This window comes from Phascolarctos cinereus, unplaced genomic scaffold, assembly GCF_003287225.1.
Source record: "Phascolarctos cinereus isolate Bilbo 61053 unplaced genomic scaffold, phaCin_HiC Scaffold_9;HRSCAF=440, whole genome shotgun sequence".
Classification (NCBI taxonomy): domain Eukaryota; kingdom Metazoa; phylum Chordata; class Mammalia; order Diprotodontia; family Phascolarctidae; genus Phascolarctos; species Phascolarctos cinereus.
Window position 1 is genome coordinate 14,853,692 of NW_027556402.1, and position 19,772 is coordinate 14,873,463.

The 19,772-nt window shown below is 43.9% G+C and overlaps 1 protein-coding gene across 1 annotated transcript in view; it reads left to right on the top strand.

The window, feature by feature from the left end:
- LOC110209830 (uncharacterized) overlaps positions 1–19,772 on the top strand; it is a 106,453-nt gene that overhangs the window by 52,319 nt on the left and 34,362 nt on the right. The window contains exon 4 of the mRNA XM_078148833.1: positions 14,160–14,240. The gene's annotated coding sequence lies outside the window, so the exon portion shown is untranslated. The remainder of the gene's footprint in view (positions 1–14,159; positions 14,241–19,772) is intronic.

Here is a 19,772-nt window from a genome sequence, read left to right on the forward strand (position 1 = left end):
GTTTTGTGCTTAGTATTCATCCAGGGTCCTGTGCTTTGCTATAGCTGCTCTTCTTTGCCCTGGATCTGTGACTTGGAGCTGGGTGATAGATGACGGTCGCCAGGTGGCACCCGTTCCTGCTCCCAGCCCTCGTTCTGGGCAGGGCTTCCTGCCCTGGTGCTTTATCTCAGTTCCCTTTCCGTCTCCATGGTCCTGAAGTCCTCCTGGTCTGGCCATTGCTACAGCCTTCACCGTAGTGTCTGAAGACCTCTCCATCTGTCTTCTTAACATGCCTTAGGCTAGAAAAATGGCCCATTGGGACTCTTCATGGCTTTCCCATCAGAATTTGTTTTCTAGGTTGCTGTGGAAGACATATGTCGTGAGGGCTAGGCAAAAATTCTGCCTGTTACATGCTGCCATCTTCCCTCCACCTTCCCTTACCTTTTACCTTTCCTTATGTCCAGAGGGCTTAGTACAGTGCCTGGCACATAGCAAGCAGTTATCAAATGCTTGATTTGACTAATGCTCATTGACTCACTGACTTAGGTTTTCCCCACCTCCGTGATTGATAGATTGAACTGTATTATTACAAAGTTAGATTGATTAGAGTATCGTATTTTGTAAATAATGTTATAGGGCGCACCTAAGTTTTTCCCTCCGTCATTTCCCACAGAGCTGATCCCAGGGCCTAGTATAACTCTGGGCTCCCTGTTGAGACAATAAATGCAGAGAATTGAATGGAATTTTATTTTATTAGATTTGCAGTTTCCGTTCTTCATAGATCTCTGATTTCATTGGTTTGGGAACTTCCTCCATTGACATGGTAGGTCTTAATGAGTAGCTGTGATTACAGGTGCATGCATGCACCCCCCCACACACACACACACCACCACCACCACCACCACCATTGACATCTTGGATTTCATCAACCCCAGACCACGCTTGGTGCCTTTCCAGCTGGGTAAGACGGCTAGAGCTTATTCTCTGCTTGTGTACATTTTGAAAATCAAGAGTCTTGGGGCAGCGAGGTGGCACAGTGGATAGAGCACTGGCCCTGGAATCAGGACCTAAGTTCAAATCCAGCCTCAGACACTTGACACTTAATAGCTGTGTGACCCTGGGCAAGTCACTTAATCCCAATTGCTTCACAAAACAAAAAAAGAAAATCCCAGAGTCTCCCCCTCCCTGTCACAATGAAACATCAGAAAAGGAATTTGAGGAGACTAAAATAGAGTTAGTGATAACTTTTCAGGAAAGAAGTTCAATTCAACAAGTATAGTGGAATATATAACCAGTATAATGGAAAGATTTTTGGCTCTGAAGTCAGAGGTTCAAATCCTACCTAGAGGCAATTAGGTAGTGCAATGGATAGAGCACCTGGCACAGAGTCAGGAGGACCTGGGTTCAAATCTGACCTCAGGCGGTAGCTATGTAACCCTGGGTGAGTCACTTAACCTCTGTGTGTTTCAGTTTCCTCATCTGTAAAATGAGGATGCTGATAGCACCCATCTCCCCGAGTGGTTGTGAGGATCAAATAGGATTAAAAATCTGCTTAGCACAGTGCCTGGCACACTGTAGGTGCTATAAAAATCTTACGTTACCGTGATCACCTCTGAAGCTTACTACTTTTGTGACCCTGGGTAAGTCTTTACTAAGGCACGCTTTCAGCCTCAGTTTACTCATCAGAAAAAGGGTGTTGGACTTAGTCTCTGGGATCTGAAAAGGGGGAGCAGAGAGAAAGGAGAAGGCAGTTACTTGAAAGCATGGTGGCAAAGTCTAGCTAATGAGCCGTGTAGCCAGGAGAGGTGTGTGAAGGACGCCTTTCTTCAATATGGAGGTTCTGAGAGGAACTCACCAGTGGCAGGAGGGGGCTGCAGGGACAGAGGCATCCTCCAGGGTGCAAAAGAACTAATATTTGTAAGCATTTCTCCAGTGGAGTTCCTTCTCTCCCCCCCCCCCCACCCCGCGACAAAATGGGGTAGGTGCAAGTCCCATCCTCCTTCCTGCACCAGGATTTGCTTTTTGTTTGTTTGTTAAAGAATCCAGCTACATTTCAAGCTTACTGCCAAACACTGCACAGCTTTGAAAGACAAAAACACCAAATAAAACCTACCCCTGCGACCTGATTGGCTTTCCTGATGTGCCTTTCCAGTCACCTATGGTCATAAAAAATCCCAACCACGTGAAGTAGCCTCCTAGACCTGGGGGATTTCTGATGACCACACAAGTTGCCGTGTCCTTCACTGCATCCTGACTTGATGACCATGATCTACAAAAAATTCAAGAGACATAATTTCTGGGTAATTAATAATTTTATTAATTATGTTAGTGCATGATTAATAAAAGGGGTCAGTGGCACTCTCAAATGCCAGAGACCCCCTCAAGTAAGCCACTGAACGCTTATATGCCCTTGGAAGAGTGGGTGTTCCTTAGGGTAGCAATCAACTCTGATTGGTTAACAATTAATGAGAAGAATGAGAGGTGGACCCATTCTAATGAGGGGTTGGGGAATGTGACTTTGATCATTCTTTCCCAGACTGCCCCACAGCCTTGACAATCTAGACAAAGGATCTACCCCTCCACCCAAGCCTGAGTAGAACACAATGGGTTTCCCCACTTGGGTAGGGTCTGAACAAGATTGAGGAGAAAGTTAATCCAGAATGGTTGGACCAGTTTACAATTCTACCAACAGTACGTTAGTGTCCTATTTTTCCACATCCCCTCCAACATTTGTCATTTTCCCTTTTTGTCATGTTAGTCAATCTGATGGATGTGAGGTGGTACCTCAGGCACTGACTTGAAGGCATGGTGGCAAAGTTGAGCAAATGATTATCAGCAGTGTCCTTCAGACATCTGTGATTTAGGAATTTCCATTTGCTATTCCTGTGCCTAGGAGAGGAGAGAGACTGGAGGCAGAAAAGACCAGTTAGGAGGCCACTGCAGTCGTCCAGGAAAAAGATACAACTTTGGGGATAAGTATTATTTTCAAATAACCAAAACTGGTGTAACTGGTAAATAGAGGACAACTTTGATCCGCTTTAAAAATTCAAGAGAGATAAAACTCCCCGTTGCCAGCAAGTGTGGCTTAAAATACTGTTCTGGGTAGGAGAGCGTTCCCTGACCATGATTGTGGGTTATAAATAGCTCAACATAGCTGGAAAATGAGTTTTTGCTCCATTAGGGCAACTTGGAAACAACTTATTAATAACCCTGTGAACAATGCCATGTTCCTTCCTGCTGTCAACTACTCCCCACAAGATAAGGCATGTTCGTTCTAAGAGCCCTGGCCAGGTTCTGCCAAGTGGGTGGGTGGGGCCTCTCACAAATTCTGGAATTGCAAGCCTGGGAGGAGGAGTGCCTGGATTGTGGCTATGCACAGCCTGGAAATGCCAGGCTGGGGAGGCTTCTAGAGAGAAAAAAATCAGCAAAAGCATTCAAGACATTGGGCAAATAAAAAAAAAAAGGTTTGATGAATTGGCCTTAGAAATTTGCCCAGACCTGGATTCATTTCCCCCCTGTTAGGATGTGGTGTTTTTATTTACTCTTAACGATTCAAAATAAATCACTTCAACAAAAAAGCCCATCCACTCTAAAGCACTCTGGTCAGTGAGCCCCTGAGCAGAGAGGAGGGAGGGTGGAGGGCAGGAACTCATATCAGTGTTGAGGATTCTAGTCATTGGGGTCACATTTAAGCATGACTTTTGACCCTATTCCCTAACTGGATGCGTCAAAGGCCTCCAGAACTTTTCCTAGAGGAAACATGGGTGACTAAGGGCTTGACATTCACTGACTTGGACACAAGCATTAAGATCAATGTGGAGCACGTATGGCAGTACTGAAACACGCCTCTGAGGTCCGCCTCCTGCATGGGGATCATCTCCCTGGATTCATTTTTGTCATTTTTGTGGATAGATGTTGATTCTGTGTCCTAATTTCATATTTAAGATAGCCTGGGTAGAGAGAACGTGCCAAAGAAGAGATAGGAGAAGATACCTCACGCTGCTCTGTTTTTTAAAAATTTATTTTTTAATTTATGGAATAAAACAAACATTTCCCTAACACAGTATAATAAAAATGATGATTGCACATGAAACCGCAAATCTATTACGCACAACTTGCTATTCCTTTTAAATATACAAAGTTATCACTTAAATTTCTTTTTTTTTTCTTCTCTCCCCCCATAACACTGCTCTGTTACAGAGATACTGGAGTCTACTGTTGTAGATAATTTCATATATTACATCAAGTTTCTTTTCAGTGTATTGAATGATTTTGCTGATTTTTTTCTTTTATTTCTCTTTTTCCTTCTTAAAAAATATTCTTGGTTATTAGACAGTGGTATCTAATTCACATAGCACTAGGGCTACTAAGCCATACGTAAGGATCCCTGCAGGCCATAGACAGAATTAGAAAACCACACATCGACATTATCTTTGTTGTATTGTACTTAAAAAAAACCTCTAAGTATTTTTCAATTACATTTTTATCTGATTCCATTAATTTAATCTGGTTAAATTATATCACTGGGGAGTGATATAAAGAGAATTCTCCATATTTGACCCTTCTCATAATATAAGGGATGGCTACGTTGGGTAGGGAGGATGTAAGAAGAAATCCAGGTAATGTAAAAACAAAACATATCAATAAAATCTATTTAAAATCTGGAGAGCCTGAAGAATTGAGGGAAGGAAACAATGAAGCAATTTCCCAAGCAATTTTCCCAATTTTCCATTTTTTTAAGAGCAAAACTTGCTTCCAAGAAGCCTTTCATTGGCCTTTTGCTCTCAGTCTTTGCTGTAACTATTTACACTTTTCCCCTCTAAGATTGCTTCTCATCTATTCTGCATTTATCTTGTATATTCTCGTTTACATATGTTGTTGGGGATCCCCCTTAGACTAGGTTCCTTGAGGGCATATACTCGGCTTTTTTCTTTATATCTTCAGAGCTTGGCATAGTGCCTGATTTTTAAATTTTTTATTTTTAGGCAATAGGAGTTAAGTCACTTGCCCGGGGTCACACAGTTAGTAAGTGTCAAGTGTTTGGTCTGAAGCCGGCATTTGAATTCAGGTCCTCTTGACTTCAGGACCAGTGCTCTGTCCACTGTGCCACCTAGCTGCCCCCCTCTTGCCTGATTTTTAAGAGCTTAGTGAGAGCTTAAGAAGGAGCTGGAATTCAAGAATACCTGGAAGGACCAAACTGCATCACAGCAGCACCTTTTAAAAAATCCATTGGCAAAGGGTAAAATAGAGATTGTAGCATGGACAATTTTATTTCAAAGAAAAATGATAATATCTTGTAATTAATTATATTTAAAGTGCATTTGCTGCAAATCAAAATAGCTCTGAGGTACCACTTCGCACCCATCAGATTGGCTAATATGACAAAAAAGGAAAATGACAAATGTTGGAGGGGATATGAAAAAAGAGGACACTAATGCATTGTTGGTGGAGTTGTGATTGATCCAACCATTCTGGAGAGCAATTTGGAACTATGCCTAAAGGGCTATAAAGCTGTGCATATCCTTTGACCCAGCAATACCACTAGTAGGACTGTACCCCAGAGGGATAAAAAGAAAAGGACCCACGTGCACAAAAATGTTTATAGCAGCTCTTTTTGTGGTGACAAACAATTGGAAACCAAAGGGATGCCCATCAATTGAGAAATGGCTGGACAAGATGTAGTATGTGATTGTGATAGAATACTATTGTGCTATAAGAAATGATGAGAAAAACTTGGGAAAACTTACTTGAACTGATACAAAGTTGAAGTGAGCAGAACCAAGAGAACAGTGTATACAGTAATAGCAATATTGTATGATGATCAATTGTGAATGACTTCGCTATTCTCAGCAATACAATGATCCAAGACGGTTCTGATGGATTTAGGATGAAAAATGCTATCCACCTCCAGAAGAAGAGCTGATGGTGTCGGAATGCAGATTGAAGCATACTTTTTTTTTTTCCTTATCAATCTTGGGGGTTTTTTGGTCTGTATTTTCTTTTGCAACATGGCTAATGTAGAAATGTTTTGCATGAGTGCACATGTATAATCTATATCAAATTGTTTGGAGGGGAGAGAGGGAGAGAATTTGGAACTCAAAATTTTAAAAAATGTTAAACATTTTTGTTTACATGTAATTGAGAAAAAATAAAATAAAATAAAATTTAAAAAGTACATTTGACCAGATAAGAGAAATTATAGTAAATTATATTTTTTTGCATCAATTGACATGTCCGAGTCTTTCTGTTGTTAAATATTTATTGATTAAGTAGGGCAGCTAGGTGGTACAGTAGATATAGTGCTGGGCCTGAAGTCAGTAAGACCAGAGTTCAATTCCAGTCTCAGACACTTGCTAGATGTGTGAGCCAGGGCAAGATGCTGTTTGCCTCAGTTTCCTTATCTGTAAAATGGGCTGGAGAAACAAATGGCAAGCCGAGTCAGTATCTTTGCTAAAGCAACCCCAAATGGGGTCACAAAGATTCTGACAACTGAATGACAACAAAGCAACAAAGTTTTAGGGGGAGGGGAAAGGACTAGGTTGTCTTCAAGAAATTTGCAATATTCTTTTAATGGCCCCCCCAGAAATAAAAGTGTGTCTTTTTTTTTTTTTGATTGAGGCAGTTGGGGTTAAGTGACTTACCCAGGGTCACACAGCAAGTTGAATATTATGTATCTGAGGCCGAATTTGAACTCAAGTCCTCCTGACTCCAGGGCTGGTGCTCTATGCACTGCACTACCCCCAAAAGCATGTCTTTCAAACCAGCCTTCTGGCAGAGTTGTTATACAGCTACAAGTCATGGAATGCAGTTGTCTCTGTAGAATGAAAAAAATGTGTCATAGAGCAAGCAATGGAGAGGTGTTACAACATACAAATAAGGAATTTGGAAAAAAAAATATGGGAGTAAAGGATGTCATTAACAAAATGTGTGATCAAAATGGAGGACAAGTTGATCATATGGCAATGATTGATACCAGTCCCCTGTCTTGTCCTCATGATATCAGGAGAAATCGAGGAAGGTCCCTGCAGCCTGGGTGGGTAGACTCCCTGAGTTGAGTTCTTGGGAGGTCATGGATACAAGATAGAGTTGTGATCCACATCAGTGAGGGAACATTCAGACGGGGGATCATAGAACCAATGGAACATTTCAAGTATTTGAGGGATGGATCTCTGGGAACCCTCTGAGTAACCAGTTAAAAAGGCCAGATTCCTATTTTTGCAACCTTTAACTGGGCAGTCAGAAACTGACTCAACAGCACTTTTCTCTTCTTTAAAAATTTAACTAAGTCGTGTTGAATTGCAGGCAGTAGATGAACTTGGGAAGCAAAAACACCTCCCAATGGGGTCATTCCAGTCTGTGGAATTTGTTAAGAAATTGAATCCTTAGAGTGGAGGGGATGCTGGATTTAGAGTCAGAGGACTGGGACTCGAATCCGGACTCTGCCGTGTACTTACTACCTACGTGACACACAAGACAGTTAATCCCCCTTGGCTTCAGTTTCCTCATCTGTAAAATGAGAGGGGTAAGGGAGTGGACTAGGTGACCTTCCTCTGTACACATGATCTTATGACTGGATGGGGTCCAAGGTTCCTTCTCGCTCTCAGTACAATATCCTACTTTTGTGACCTTGGAACGGCCGCTTAATTCTCTGGTCTTCAGTTTTCTTATCCACACAAAGAGAGGCTTGGGCTGGATGGTATCCCACATCATGCCCCATCTTCTGTCTCCTGAATCCCTGTCCTGACTCTTCAGTTGTCTGCAGGACATTGCTTGGATGCCCCATCTTCCTCTAAGATTTGCCATGTCCAAAGTGAAACTCATCCTCTTCCCTTAAACCTGCCTCTTATTTGCCCTTCCTTATTTCTGTCGAGAGTGCTCTCGTATGTTTAATGACCCAGGTTTGTAAGCTCAGGGTTAATCTTGACTGCTTCTTCACCACGGACATGGTCGTGGCTGGTTGTCTTAATACTCTATGGGTACTTATGCTCTTTAATCATATTCAGTTAATTCCCAAGTCTTACTGATTTTGCCATCACATTTCTCATCCACCAACCCCCTTCTTTTTGCTTACGGGGTCACCACCCTAGTTCAGGCTGTCACCACTGTCTGCCTAGACCTATTGCAACAGCCTTCTAACTTGTGTCTCTGTCTCGAGATCCTCCCCTCTCCATTTTGTCTCCTACTCAGCTAGTGAGATAACTTTCTAAAGCACAGGTGTGATTCTGTGATTCTCCTGCCCCCAAATCATCAGTGACTCCCAGTTGCCTCTAGGACAAAGTTCTTCAATCTGGCATTTAAGGTCCTTCACAGTCTGGCTCCAACTGCCTTTTCAGATATGTTTCAGAATCCCTTTCACATAATTCTGTTCCAGTCAAACTGTATTTCCAGCTGAACTTGACCCTTCATCTCCAGCCTCTGGGCACTTGCACAAGCTGTCCTGAGCTTACAGTACCTCCTTCTTCCTTCAAGGCTCAGCTCAGGCACCATATATTCCACAAGGGCTTCTCCATGCCTCAGTTATTAGTGTTCTCTGCCTCAAGGTACCTTGGATTTACTTCTCTGACTACAGGCATATTTCATTTTTGTCTCTGAATCACCGGGGCTTAACAGTACCTTGCACACAGTAGATGTTTAATAAGCATTTGTTGAATTGAATTAAGCCAAATCTGTAAGGTTCCTTCTAACCTCAAACCCAGCCTTCTTTGAAATTTCATGATTTCTGAAGTCGACACCCACCCAGTCATCTAGGCTTGCAACCTTGTCATCTTTGAATCCTCACTCCCTCTCCCCCCACATATCCAGTCAGTTGCCACATCTTGCCCATTCTACCTCCCTCATCTCTCAGATTGGTCCCTAGTTCAGGCCCTCACCAAGAGGGCAGGGCAGCTAGGTGGCACAGTGGATAGAATGATGGACTTGGGGTGAAAAAGACCCGAGTTCAACTCTTTCTTTAGACAATGACTAGCCATGTGACCCTGGGCAAGCTTTATCTGCCTCAGTTTCCTCATCTGTAAAATGGGGATGATAATAGCACCTACTTCATGGGGTTGTTGTGAGGGTCAAATGATATAATATATTTAAAGCCTTTTGCAAATCTTAAAGTGCTCTGTCAATGTTAGCTATTAATAGGCTTTTAATTGGTCTTCCTCCCTCTCCAAATTGTCCTCCACATGGCTAACCAAGCAGTATCCCTAAAGGGCAGGGTCCCCCATTATCCATCTGCTCAAGAAGCCGAGTGGTTCTTTGTTGCTTTGAGGACCAAATACCAACTTCTTTGTGTTGCTTGCCCATGTGTAGTCGGGCTTTCTTCTATTTACACATCACCATTCCCACTCCAGATGTATGCATTACCCACCTTCACCTACTCTCCTACCTAGTCAGACTGACTTTCTTGCTGTCCTTCACACTCAGTGCTCCTGCCCCCATGCTGTGGAATAGAGAGGTCTGTTTGCCTGGACCATACCTCTTCCTCATCTCTGCCTTTCAGTAATTCTACATTCCTTCAGGTCTTACCTATTAACATCTTCTACCTGGGGTTTTCTTTGTCCCTCTGGGCACTGGCCCCTTTCCCCACATTTACCTTGAAAGATGTGGGGAAGAGAGATAGGAGAAAGGAGAGGAGAGGACAAGAGAGGAAGGGAGGGAAGGAAGAAGAGGAAGAGAAAGGAAAGGAGAGGAGAGGAGAGGGAAGGAGGGAAGGAAAGAAGAAGAGTGAAGGAAGGGAAAGGAAAGGAGAGGAGAGGAATCCAACCCTAACCTCTCTGCTGGCCTCCAGTCTTATATCTCCAACTCCCTACCAGATATCTTGAATTGTATGTCCCATAGACATCTTAAACTTGCCACATCCAGAAATGACTCCCTATCTTTCTCCTTAGTCTCCTCTTTTCCTAACTTTCCTTTAGTAATAGGGAAGGGTCCCGCCAGGCTCCACCCTAGCTCATTCTTGCCTTCTCCCTCTCTCGCACTCCCGCATACAGTCTTTTACCAAGACCTGTTGATTTTGCCTTTGTGACATCTGTCACACGTGCCCTCTTCTCTCTTCTGACACTGCCACCAGTCTGGTGCAAGGCCTGGTCGCCTCATACCTGGACTACTGCAATAGCTTGTTCATTGCTCTGCCTGCCACAAGTCTCCTACCACTCTGATCCACCCTCCACTCAGCAGTCAGTGATCTTCCTAAAGCTCAGATCTGAACATGTCACCCCTCCACTGCCTCACACCCTACTTAATAACTGCTGCTGGCTCCCTGTCGCCTCCAGTATCAAACACAAAGGCCTCTATCTGAGGTCCAGAGGTCTTCTTAACTTGCCCCACCCCTTTCTAGTGTTCTCACACCTTACAACCAATGGACTCTGCGACCAAGGAACGTTGGCCTTGAACAAGATACTCCATCTCTCAAGCTCTGGGCATTCTCTCTGGCTGTGCCCTATGCCTGGACCTCTCCCCCTCCACATCTCCATCCCCTGGCTCCCCTGGCTTCCTTCAAGTCCCAGCTAAAACCCCACTTCTACAGGAAGCCTTTCCCAACCTCTCTGAATTCGTCTGCCTTCCCCCTGTTAATTGTTTCCTATTTATCCTGCATGATTGTAACCTGTCTTTAGCCTTTCTTTGTATCCCCTGGGTTTGTGCGTGACGCTCAGTAGGCTTAATAGTTCTTTGACTGAGTGACTATGGATGGAGGAGGACAGGAGAAGAGATCTCGCAGAGTCTGGGAGCAAAAGAGCAAGTGTCCCATTGGCTTTTTGCATTCTCTACATGCCTCTCTACATTCTTTCTGGACATTCTCACCACTTGTTCCTTATGGTGTCACCATGCCTTTCCAGTGCGATTCTTCATTTTACAGAGGCAGAAACTGAGGCTAGAAAGGGCCAGTGACTTGGCCAAAGTCACACAGCGAGTGAAGAGCAGAACCAGGACTGAAATTTGGTCCTGTGATTACAAATCTGGAGTCCCATCCTCACTGTTGCTCAGTTTCACATTCATTCTCCTTCCGTAGTAACCTGTAGAAGCAGTATTGTTGACGGATGATCTTAGTATCATCTCATAAACAGAGACTGATTTCCTCCCAGCTCCCTGAGGGGCTACTTGCTGGAAATATTAATTGGGAGACTCTGTGGAGACGAGCCATTCCCAGATCATTCTAGCTCACACCAGTATTTGGGCTCGAATAAAAATCAGGCCCAGCATTTTCTGCCAAGGATATTCATCTTTACAAGTTGACTGAGAATGTCCTGGTCTTATTTTAGTCATTTTATTGAAATATTATTTATGACCAGAATTCCACACGGCATAATCTAGGAAAAGGATGGTGGTAGGCTCAGGTACAAAGTCTGTGGATCCTTCATGGTTGTTAATATTTTAGTAGAGATTCTTATAAGATCCTTAGGCAATAGTGCTCAAGGGACACGATGTAGTGTAAATGATGGAGAATTGGGTTTGGAGTCAAGAAGAGCCAGGTCCAAATCCTGCCCCTTGGGCTTACTGGCTGTATTTGAATAGTGAAGTCACTTCTTTTCTCTGAGACTCAATTTCCAAGATCGGTAGGGACAGGGTGGCATAGTAGATAGTGTGTTGGAGTCAGGAACACCTGTGTTCAAATCCTGTCTCTGATATTTATCATAAGGATGACTGTGGCCAAGTCATTTAACCTGTATATCCTTTCAGCAAGCCCATGGGGTTGCAATACGGTTTGTTGAATGAAGTGTCCACACTGGGAGTTCTCTAGGCTAAAGAAAGGTGAGCTCCCATATTTTTGGGATGCTATTGTATCCCAAAGATATGTATCTCATTATGGAAAACAAATCTCTAATTGACTGATCTTTATATGATCTTGTGAAGTGGGTGAAGTCAGACTCACTATTGTTGTTGAGTTCAAATCTGACCTCAGACAGTTACTATCTGTGTGACCCTGGGTAAGTCCCCTGTTTGCCTCAGTTTCCTCATCTGTAAAATGAGCTGGAGAAGGAAACTGCAAACCACTCCAGTGTCTTTGCCAAGCAACCCCAAATGGGGTCGTGAAGAGTTGGACACGACTGAAGGACAACAGCAGGGATGTAGAACAAAAGCCTCCCAGCTCCACTCCACCCCCTCCAAATCTTGCAAAATTAAGCTCTAGGGTAATCTGCATGTCCCAGTGACATCATAGGGATTGGAAGGAACTCATTGCAAACCAGTTACTAGGATGGACCGAAGAAAATGCTGCTGGAGGAAGGAAAGGAGTTGAATAAAAACAGATTTGATCTCACAAAATGAGGTGAAATAGCCTCACCTTCTGGTTATGCTTTAAAAAAAGGCACTCTTCTCTTAGGGAAGAGAATCAGCAGGTGACAGTAGCAACTCAGCAGAGAACCAGCAGAGGGCAGTCAATGGAGAAAGTAGACCAATAGACCAGAGAAGGCAGTCCAATCATGTCCAACTCTTCGTGACCCCATTTGTAGTTTTCTTGGCAAAGATACTGGAGTGGTTTGCTATTTCCTTCTCCAGCTCGTTTTACAGATGAGGAAACTGAGGCAGACAAGGTGGAGTGAGACTTGCCCAGGGTCACACAGCTAGTAAATGTCTGAAGGCAGATTTGAACTCACAAAGATGAGTCTTCCTGACTCCAGGCTCAACGCTGTATTCACTAAGCCACCCGCAGTAAGGAGCAGCTTAAGAGGCAGAGATAATCCAGGTGGGATTCAGTTTTAGGAATGCAAGACTAGATATATTCCCTTCCCTACTGGTTGCATGGGATCCTTTGGAAGAATACGCTTACTTGTGTACGCCTAGATGTTTAATTAAATTTTGCTTTGAGTTAATGTTGCCTCTGATTTGACCAGGTAAGAGAAGACATCAGTGGGGATTTTGAGCAGTGGATTTGAATAGATGCCTACCCAAAACGTGCCTGGAACCTGGATATAGCTTTGAGGCCCCCCGACTGAGGATTTGCTGTGGTCGTCATTACGGACTGCCTCTCCCAATACCGTGTTGCTATTGGCAAATGACTAGGGCAGCCTAGTACAAGCTCTGGCTGGTCCAGTGCTGGCCCAGGGATAGAAAGCACGTGTGTTGTGTGATGACAGCCCTAGCTAAGTGCCTGAGCTCTAGAGGATGGAAACTTTTGGCGATGGCTCATGAGGAGTGACTGATAAGGCCTGAGAGGCCTGGGATTTGCGTCTGTCAGGATGTAGGATAGCAGAGCTTTTGAAATATTGAAGCTCTTTGAAGTCTCAGAGTCTTTCGTCATTATGATTTACCTATGTCAGGGTCGTGTGATGTTTCAGGCCTACCGTGGTGTTCATGGTGTTCTTGGGAAACTTCAGAATTCCTTCCACCTTTGCTGGCTCTGAGTGAATCATGAGTTCTAGTTATCCTGGGTTCAAATCTTGAATGAATAAATTTAAATGAATAATGCATTTATGAAGCATTACTCTGTGCAAAGCATTGGAATACAAAGTATTAGCTGTGTGGCCTTGGGTAAGTCACCTACCTCTCCTGGGCCTCAGTTTCCTTATCTACAAAATGGGAGAGCTGGATTAGAGGACCTCTAAGTTCCTTCTGGCTCTGAATCTTTGATCTCTGATCCAGGTGGGCATGGCTGCAGGGGAGAGGTGATCTCCATGGACTTTGAAGAATTCAAATGGATACATGCTGGAAATATTAATTGGGAGACTCTTTGGGCCCTAGCAGTTCCCAGATCATTCTAGTTCTCACCAGTATTTGGGCTTGAATAAAGCCAAGGGGAGAAAGGTCTGTTTCCTTTTCATGTCTCTAGGAGATATTCCCCAGAGTTCCTAAACCAATTATTTTCTCTGGGTTTGAGTAACCTAATCTGTAACAATGCATGCAGTGCTACTTCCCAGAGTGGCTGGGACATTTGGTCCCCTAGTCCAGATTGCTGATGTAGTTACTGAGCGCAATCAACTGATGAGGAGTGAAAGGATTCCCCATGTCTTAACGCCATTATCGCTTCACAAGTATGGAGACCTTTCTCGAATGAAATGAAAAGAAGACTGGCCATTGGATAAGGAAAAGTATTGGCCATGCCTAAGGTTGGTGTGGGGTAGTTAATTAGCTTAGCTTTGGAGCAGATAAGTTTATGAGACTAAGAGTAAGTCTGTGAGACAGTTGGGGAAGAATGTAAGGCTTCATTTCTTGGGGTAAAGAGAAGGGGCTTTTAACTCTGCCCCTCCTCCCTATAGGCCACGGCATCAAGCAGTGGAGCTACATTCCTGGAAGGACACCCCATCCAGGACAGGAAGAATTGGCTCAGAAGAGTCCAGGTAGGAGAAATGTTCAAGGAGAGACACACCCTCTGGATAGGCATGGCTACGGCTAGTTACTTGAGGCTGGAAGCAGCTTCATGGATCATTTCCCCCTAAAAATGCATGGAACGCATGTGCAGTCATGATGACCAAGCTTGGCCCTGAAGGGGAAGTGAGAAAATGGACCTATTTCCCTTCTTTGCAGAGACGGGAAGTTTTGGGTGTGAAATACTGCATACACTGTTACGCTTGGCTGATGTATTGATTAGGTTTGCTACAATTATTCCCCTCCCTCTGTTTTTATTCTGTTTCAAGGGATGGATTTTTGGGGTACAGGAGAGAAATATATTGGGAAATGAATGTGACGCAAAACCAAAATATATCAACCCAATATTTTTTAGAGTGAGTTGTTGAGTCCCAGCTTTAGTGAAAGGGAGGAAGACGCTAATCCTTGGGACGGGGGCTCAAAGAGTACAGATGAGAAGGAGTTCATGTTTTGGTCAATTGAGGAATATTCCAGCTTCTGTCACCAGCCCTTTATTGGAGGAGGGGGTAAGAAGGAGGAGGAGGGAGCAGGTCAGTTTCAACATTCAGGAGCCTTGGAGGAAGGGTCAGATTCTTGTGTGTCCAGAGCGCCATCTGGTGGCCAAACCACTTACATGCCTTTAGGTTACTTGAGGGCTCTCACCTCCATCCCTGAAGCAGCCCTGCCCCAGGTCTCGTCCCACTCCCGTCCCTCCTCCCCGTGGCTGCCAGAGTCATTTTTGCTTAAGTGCAGAGCTGACTGTGTGGCTCTCCTGCTCAGTGAATTCTAGTGGCTGCTCCTGCCTCTAGGATAAATATCCACTCCTCTGGTTAGGTTTTAAGGCCTTTTTAAACCTGGCCTCAACCTGTCTTGGACAGCTGGGTGGTGCAGTGGATAGAGTTCAAGACCTCGAGTCAGGAAGACCTGAGTTCAAATGTGGCCTCAGACACTTCCTAGCTGTGTGACCCTGGGCAAGTCACTTAGCCTCAGTCTCCCTTAGTTTCCTCTACTGTAAAATGGGGATCATGACAGCACCTACCTTGCAGGGTTGTAAAGTGCTCAGCACAGTGACTGGCACATGGTAGGCCCTACCTAAATGATTATTCCCTTCCCTTCTCTAATTGCTAGCGCCCTCCCTCCCCAAATAACTTATTGAACTCCTTTGCATATACAGAAATATTTGTACATTACAAACTTTATATTTATGCTATATACTTTTTAATGTTCTTATTCTATCCCCCAAAAGAACTGAAGCTACTTTTGAGTAGGGATGATTTATTTCTTTGGATTCCCCAGTGCCTAGGACGGTGTCCAGCACATATCAGCCATCATTAAATACTTATTGATCCATTGCCTAACTGATCCTTATCAGCCATGGCATAAGCCGGCTATCATGTTTCACCCATGTAATGTCATGGTAGTATTTTATTGTTGTTATTGTTCTGTTGTTTCAATTTTATCCCACTCTTCGTGACCCCATTTGAAGTTTTCTTGGCAAAGACAGTGGAGCGGTTTGCCGTTTCCTTCTCCAGCTCATTTTACAGATGAGGAAACTAAGGCAAATAGGGTGAGGTGACTTGCCCAGGGTCACACAGCTAGTATCTGAGGCCATATTTGAACTCTGGAAGTTCAAAAAAACCTTAGATCTGGCACTCTATGCACTGCACTAGCTACCCCCATTGTAATATACCCACCCAGGGAATTACAATTCATTGTGCATGGCTACCAAAAAACTAGACTATTGGCAAGCCAGCCAGAGAAGCCAGATGTTCTCACCAGGAAGCTAGACATCTAAGTAGATATCCCATAAAAAATTACATTGTCATCATTTCAGTGAGATTTCTCAGAAAGAGAAGTGGCATCATCGGTACCACCACGCTTCCAGCCTCCCACTGTCACAACCTCGGGGTCATCCTAGACTCTCTACTCACCCCCATCCCTTATCCAGTCACAATCTTGTTGATTCTTCCTTGTTGGTTCAACATCTTTCCAGTGTATCCCTTTCTTCCCACTTACCTGGCCTTTATCACCTCTCCCGGGTACTACTGCAGTATCTTTCTAATTGGCTTCTATGTCTCTGGTCTCTCACTTCTCCGTCCCACATTCTACACAATTCCAAAGTGTAGGATGGATGACCTCAAAAAGCTGGAACACAGAAAAGCTAATTGAGAAAAACAATTTTAGCATGATGAAACTAGAAGTCACATGTAACTCTATTGTTAAAAATCCAGCTAGATTGAGAAAATTAGAATGGAGATGTTCTGAATGTGTTGAAGTCTCTCTAGATCTAGCTGACTTCATATGTTCACTAGGCACATTGAAACCAACTTAGAAGGGAAGGGAACCTGAAGTCTGGGAATGAAAGTTCTGTTGGCAGTGGCTCTAGAAGAGATTTCCAGAGGAAGTCCCTTGGGGTCAATAGCAGATTATGATTCCCAAGAGAAACGGCTGTCAGAAACCAAGTTGGCAGCCCAGTGTTTCCACATTTCATTGTCTGCTTACACTAAGAGGGTCTGTTCACCACTTCCTTCCCACTTCATGTTTGATGGCAGGCAGCTATGAGCTGCTGTCAGCTCCGACACCACCTAAAAGCTGTGTGCTGGCTGTTACACTGGGAGGAAACCCAGAAACTCCTTGGGGATAAGGGCAGAGTTATAACAGAATTTTGGGGTTTTTTTGTTGCTCAGTTGTTTTTCAGTCGCATCTGACTCTTTGTGACTCCATTTGGGGTTTTCTTGGCAGAGATACTGAAGGCGTTTGCCATTTCCTTCTCCATCTCATTTTACAGATAAGGAAACTGAGGCAAGCAGGGTTAAGTGCCTTGCCCAGGGTCACACTGCTAGTAAGTGTCTGAGGCTGGATTTGAACTCAGGAAGATGAGTCTTCCTGACTCCAGGCCCTGTCTGGGGCAAATTTAATTGAAGAGGGAGTTGACTTGTGGTATAGACTTCTTGTCATTACCTGTATCACTACCAGTTGTCTTGACCTATATCTTGCCACTGCACTCCAATGACTGGAGGAGAGAGTGAAGCTCATGCCTTTGCACAGCTCTAAGTCACTCAAATACAATCACTTGTGAGTCAAGACCCACCCTCCTGATGTTTGGGTCCTCTTTGAGAAGGAGAAACAGCAATCCTAGGTGTTGCCCACGGAAGGTGTGGCATACGGTGTGATTACGGAGCTGGTTGTTATGGTCCCACCAGGACAGGACGAATCCCATCTTTCAGAGTATCTGGACCTTCCCCATAAATCCCACCAATATTGACTAGAGACGGGAGGGAAGCAGGAGGAGGGGGAAGACAGATCCTGGAGATGGATTGTGCTATGTTGATGGGACCCTGGGGATGGTGACCAGGGACAAATGAGGGAACAGGAATAGCCTTATGGATTTGTAGCACAGTTCTGGGCTGATGAAGGATTAGGAGGTGCAGGGATGAATACCAGGTCAGGAGACTGCCCCAAGGAAGAAGTGCCTCACTGTAGATAGTCAATAAACACTAATTAGTATATGCCAGGCACTTTGCTAAGTGCTGGACATACAAATAAAGAAAAGAAAGACAGTCCGCCCTCAAGGAGTTTACCATCTAATGAAGGAAGATAATTCACAAAAGAAAGCTGAAAAGGGGTGGGGAAGGTACAGGCTATGATGGAGAAGGCAAAGAATACAAAATGAGTGGAGTCAGGAGATGGCCAAGTCTCCATCACTAGTGTGACCCTTTCTAGTGCTTAACCTCCCTTCCTCCAGTATTGTCATTTAATCTCATCACTTTACACAGTATGACAGTTAATCCTGAAGTTTAAAATTAATTTTGGGTTTTCTGACCAGAAGAGTGCACTCATGGCCAGACAGAGCCATGTGATGCAGCACTCAGAATTTGTGAGTCTCCTTTTATCTGGGGAACACAAAGTGCTTTTATAAGGTGGATGAAAATGCTCGTGTCAACAGGAGGCAAAGAGAACAGTGTGTGGAGGGGATTACTTAATGTTGGCATGTCTAAGTTCACATTAAACAACTCTGTTTTCCATTTCTAAAAGCAAGTGTCTCCAGGAGACAACTTTTATCCAAACCTACTCCTTTCTGTAGCAGCTGCAATTAATTAATTAATTAAATTGTGTCTTTGATCTCCAGTTAGGTGAATGAATGAATGAATGAAAGCATTTATTAAGCACTTAATATGTGCTGAGCATTGTGCTATAGTGCTGGGGATTTGAATACTAAAAATAAATATAGTCCCTGCCTTCAAGATGCTTATATTCTAATGGCAGAGACAGTACTCATAGGGAAATGGTGGCCAGGAAATGGAATGACTCTGGGCAAGTCTCACTCCACCTTGTTTGCCTCAGTTTCTTCATCTGTCAAATGAGCTGGAGAAGAAAATGACAAACCACTCCATTATCTTTGCCAAGAAAATCCCAGATGGAGTCATGAAGAGTCAGACATGATTGAAACCCAACCGAAGTCAGTATAAGTCAACAGTGTTAAATGGTTTGCATTAAGGGAAGCACCATGTTCAGAGTAGGAAGGTGATGGTGCCACCATTCTCTGCCCAGGTCAGACTAGATCCCAAGTATCAGGTTCAGTTCTGGGAGCCACATTTTAGACGGGAGGTTGTTGCTGAGTTGGGGAGCTCTGGAGGAGAGCAGTCAAGATGGCGATGGGTCCAAGGAGTTAGAGCTTGGGGGTGGGCAGGTGGGGAGAGGTGATGGTGCCTTCATGTATTTGAAAGGCTGATCCACAGAACAGCGATTAGCCTTGCTTCCTTTGACCCCAGAGGGCAGAGCCAGGAGTAATGGTTGGAAATGGAAAATAATCAGATTAAAGGCTCCTAATGGGTAGGGCTATCCCAAGGTGAAATGGGCTGTGTCCGGACTGGTGGGTTCCCCCTCCCAGGGAATCTTCAATCAAAGGCTGCATGGCCATTTGTTAGGTATGTTACTGTGGGGATTCCTTTTGTGTCCACATGGTCTTAGATAGTCACTGAGGTCCATTTCAGCTCCATGGCTGAGGGATTTTCTATAAGAACTATCCTGTTAAGCCCTTAAGAATGGCATCAAAAGAAACCACAACCCCTAGACTGGGGGCTCTTCACCTGGGGTCCCCAGAGTCTCAAGGATCTGTTGCTAGATTTCAGGGGGTCCATAAATTTGAATGGGAAAATAAAAATTATATCTTTATTTCAATATAATTGATTTCTTTTGCACTTAAAAACATGATTTTGAGAAAGGGTCCATAGGTTTTGCCAGTCTTCTAAAGGTGTCTACAACACACAAAAACGTTAAGAACTCTTGCTTTAGATTTATTGGGGAAAATTATTTCTCACTGAGTTCATATGCAGCCAAATAATGCTGTCTCAACACAGAAACTCTAGAGGTTAAAACCTAGGTTTTCTTATGCTTAAGCACAGGTTTAGGACTCAGAAAAATAATCCTGAACTAAGACTGGGTTTTGGACTAAGTTTTTTTTTTCTTTTCACTTTTTAGTGATGTAGTCAGGGTTAAGTGACTTGTCCAGGGTCACACAGCTA